At 46.3% G+C, this 4,816-nt stretch overlaps 1 pseudogene; it reads left to right on the forward strand.

Moving 5' to 3' along the window:
- The window catches only part of LOC137645145 (uncharacterized), a 36,223-nt pseudogene extending 33,166 nt beyond the window's left edge, over positions 1-3,057 (forward strand).
- The last annotated feature ends 1,759 nt before the right edge of the window (positions 3,058-4,816 follow it).

Consider the following 4,816-nt stretch of genomic DNA (forward strand, 5'->3'; position numbering starts at 1 on the left):
TGTCCATGAGAAATATTAGCCCAAAAATCAAACGGGAAGTTGGTCGAAATTCCTATATCCTAACATTAACTTTTATTCGTTACCCGCGAGGAAGCGTAATCCTTAGTATTTTCATCAAATACGAGAACTATTTGTGTTTAGTAAGGGTTTATAATTTTATGTTTATTGTTATTATGAATAGAGATGAGAGACGTTAACAATATAGTACGGTTCTATCGTCCACTCTACCAATCAGCGGTCTGGGTGCGAGGAGGTACTAGTCAATCAACGTTTCTTTACATCTTGTTTGCTTGTGTATAACTACCCTCGGTGATACTCTCTTATAAAATAAAACTCATAGTAGTAATACCATTGTTGCTATTCGTATAGCTAAAGAGGTCCTATATTAGCATCGACAAAAGAAAAACGACACATTTGAATATATGCGTACATTGATGGCCAATACTTAACTTAACACTTTAGTCTTATGCTCTGATTTGCAAAGTTTTCCTTTGCCAAAGGATGTCTGTGGGAGAGGCCTTTCACAGGAAAAAGTGTTAATATATAATATGCACATCCATTATTATGAAGTAAACCAGTTATATGTTGCTGTGGATGAAAACATACAATTTGTACTATACATGTCTCACACACGCTCGTACACTGTATCGTAACAGTATTTCCCTTTTTTTACTTATTTAACTTTCCACCTCACTGTTAACAGAACATTTTTAAGCATGCTTTACATGAATATGGCTGTTTAAGTTTTTGTGACATTTTTACATGAAACCTAAAGTACATAGTCTCACTTTTATGCCACCCTGACACTTGCACGAATTTATGACACTCATTGGCACGACTCGAGTCATGCTAATCCGCAAACTAGTCATAAACTGGCGTGGAGTATATGTAAACCCGTCGTGATACCGGGGCATGTCATGACAAGAATTTTGAAATGTTCAAAATTTTGGTCACGGAAAAATTTCGCGACCGGGTCGTGAACTGTGCACAAACTGTTCGTGAACTCGTCGTGACCTCGTCGGGAGGATGCGGGAGGATGTGTGCCAGTGCGTGGTAATGCGTGCCATGCTACGACTGTCATGGACTGCCACAAATAGTTCACAAACAGCTCAAGTCGAGTTCATGAGTAGTTGACGACATGTTTACAAATATGCGCGCGTCTCTGAGTGGCCGTGCCTTCCCACTGACATGGTCACGTGTACTTCACGCATTGATGGCACGATCAGTTCACGACTAATTTATGCACTTCACGAATAGTTTGCGCATGGTACGAGCAGTTCACAATTAGTTCACGAACAGTTCACGAACAGTTTACGAGCAGTTCACGACTACTGCGCGACAGTGGCGCTCGCGTCGGTGTGGTGGTATATATAGAGCTTCCTGTACACTGCTCACCATTCCAGAGGTTGCCAGCAAGGAGACAACGTGCCCAAAACCAAGCTGACAAAAGGAAGAGGGAGAAGGCCAGAAGCCAACAGGCTAGATGCAGAGACGACTGATAGAGATAATTCTCCTCAGTCACCTATATCAAGTCTCGATATCGTGATCCTGGAGAAACTGCAGGATCCAATCGAATGCCAGAGACAGCCATCCAGTGAGGACGAGGCTAACAGAAAACAGAAGAAGAGGGTCCGGGTGTCCAAGAAAGAAATCCCTGAATACAGCTGGGCAGAAGAGGCAGAGTTTAGGTTGGCTGACCTTGTGAAGGAGAACCCCCCGCTCTATGACAAGAAGCACAATAAGTGGCTCAATGTGGCGGTCAAGAACAGCCAGTGGGACCGATTTGGAGACCAGCTGGAGCCTCCAGCTACCGGTGCCCAATGCAAAAAGCATTACGAGAACTTGAGAACCAGGGTGGGGAAGATTATGAAGAAGGAGAAGAAGAGTGGAGCTGGCCAGCCACAAAGGAGTGCCCATGATGACTAGATTCTGGAGACCTGGAGTTTCCTGATACAACACATCGTCTGGGGAGAGACAGACCCCAGTGAGCAGTTTGCTGTCCCAGAGCTAGCTGCAGTGATGGTCAGCGACGGAGACGATGATGAAGTAAGGTCCACGGGTTCCCAATGCCAAGCATCTACTAGTACCGGGAAGGGCAAGGACAAGGGGAATCAGTCCAGCCCACCAACAACACAGACAGCCACCATAACCGCCGACACCTGGGTGACACACAACGACCTCAGTAATGTAGAGCAAGAGGTGAAAATCCCAATGTCTACACGCAGATTGTATTTCAGTTTCATCCATTGCTTTTGACATGGCATGTGCAATATGTTGCATTGAAATGCTGTACTATATTGTTACAATGTTTGTATGTTTCAGATCATCTCCAAAGCAGAATCCTTGGTGCCCAACCACTCATACACCGGCCAGCACAAGATCGTACTCGATTTTTCGTGCCTGCTGAAAGGCCACATGTATGCCATCCCGGAGGACTACTGGCATGATTTCCAGATAGACTACCTCAACCATATACACCACCACAGGCAGCGGCGTCAGCTCTTCTAGCAGCCACATCAACAACCACTCGTGACCTGGCCAGGCCCACAGCATCAGCAACCTTGGCAGCCCCCTCAGCAGCAGCAGTTCTGGCATCAGCCTCAACCAGCAACCTTGCAGTCACCGCCAGAGCAGCAGCAGCAGCAGCCTCAGCAGCAACCTCCAGCCAGTCTGCCATCACCTGTAATGTGGATGCCACCCCAGTCACTACAGTCTTCAGGCTAGTCCTCCTGGCCCCGTACCACGGAGTGGCAACCAGGTATTCCACCTGCACCGTCAGCCACCCTTGTCCAGCCTCCTTCACTAACAACTTCAGTATCGGCAGCCACCCTTGTCCAGGCTCCTTCGCCAACACCCTCAGTGTCTTCGCTGTTAGCCACATTTAAGACACCTGTGACACCACTCAGCTTCCCGGTCCTGACCACGGGGTCCGTCGAGAACTACCTAGAAGAGGTCATTTCACCCTCATCCCTCTACACCTCCAAGGAACTCAACACACCACCAGTCCATCGGGTATCCCCACACAGCGGAACCACAACCAGCAGGGACACTGACTGAGATGAGACACTTCTAAACATTTATAAATAATTGGACTGTGATACTTGTACATATTTGATGTTTGCTGTTTTTATGTTAATGAAATGCTTTCTTATTTCAAAACACTTGTTTTTCTCTTTAACCTTAAAATAAAGTGAAAGAAAAACGGAAACGAAACAAAAAAAAAATAGAAAAAAAACAAAAAGGAGAGAAAAAGAAACCAAAAAAATAAAGAAAACACACGAAAAATAAACGTTTCTTTATTTCAAAAATGGAACAACTGTGGATGGAGCTCATGGACCTACTATCATTCTTTCTTACCAAGGGACAGGACCAGCAGGGGACATGTAGTAATGTGAAAGGTAGTCTCACTGATCCTTTGCATCCTTATGGGTATGAAGGCCGGTTAGAGACAGCAGCCCCTGCAGGTGTTGCTGAGTCCTCCATCTACCAGGGATCAGATCATGTGTGTCCGGATCTTCGCGGTCCACTTCTGAAATTGCTAGTGGCTCTCTGATGAGGATGAGGTTGTGCAGGACACAGGAGCACAGGGTGATAATGTTGACGGTGTCGGGGTGCTAATGCATTGTTGTCAAGAAGCAACAGAACCTTTGACAAAAAATTCCAAAGGCATTCTCCACGACACGTCGGGCACGAGACAACCTGTATCTATATATGCGTTATCGTAGGACTTATGACCGATGGGAGAATGGTTTCATCATCCAGGTTAGGAGAGCAAAGGCGTCATCCCCTACGAATTGATAGGGCACTGGCTGGTCATCATTAGGGAGTGGTTCTGGTTGAGGCACTCCAGCTCTTTTCTCTTCAACGGCATCATGCAGGGAACAGTTACTCCATTTTCCTCCATCCGATACACCACCCTCTGCCCCAACATCCATATAGAGGAACTTGTAGGTAACATCTGCCACTGCCATCAGTACAATGCTGTGGAAGCCCTTGTAGTTGTAGTAGTAAGAGCCAGCATTGGGTGGCTTCTTTATGGCGATGTGCCTGCCGTCCACAGCCCCCAGACAGTTGTGGGAATTCCATCTGAACTGAGCCTGGCAGCAACTTCCTTCCACTTCTCTTCAGTTTTGGGGTAGCGCAGCACTTCGTCCTTGTAGACCGCAATGATGGCTTTACACACCTCGGGTATGAACTTGCAGATGGTACTTGCTTCAACCCTGAAGCTGTACTGCAGACTTTTATAAGAATTTCCAGTGGCTAATAAGGGGAGGGTGGCAGCCAGCTTGAGTCAAACTGTAAGTGGTGCCCTCATGAAGGTAGACTGCTTTTGGAGGCGAGGGGTTAACTTCTCAACCATCTCTTGGAACAGGTCAGCTTTGATTCTGAGATGATTTTTGTAGCCCCTTTGATCTTCCTTGTGGAGTTCAGTCAGTAGACTGTCATACTGTCCAAACTCGCGAATTCTGGTTAAATATTCCTTGACCCACACTTTCGTTTGTGTCTTTCTTCGAGGTGGGGTTGCCTTTTCTTTCTCTTCTTCCTCTGCCAGCCTTTTCTGCTGGTCTTCAACAATGGCTAGAGCAGCTGCCATGTATAGGAATCTTCTCCTCTTTGCAATGGTGTCTCTGACAGTAAGCATATTGTCTCTTCTAGAGCCAATCCAAAAATTACCAAGGGTTGGAGAGGCCTCGTTTTTATACGGTGTGGCCAAGTTGGAACGACACCGTCCAAATTGCGGAAACTCGTTGTGCCAATGTGGGAAGTACGCAAACTATGCGCAAACTATTCCCAAACTATGCGGAAACTCGTCATG

This window comes from Palaemon carinicauda, chromosome 8, assembly GCF_036898095.1.
Source record: "Palaemon carinicauda isolate YSFRI2023 chromosome 8, ASM3689809v2, whole genome shotgun sequence".
In the NCBI taxonomy this organism is placed as follows: domain Eukaryota; kingdom Metazoa; phylum Arthropoda; class Malacostraca; order Decapoda; family Palaemonidae; genus Palaemon; species Palaemon carinicauda.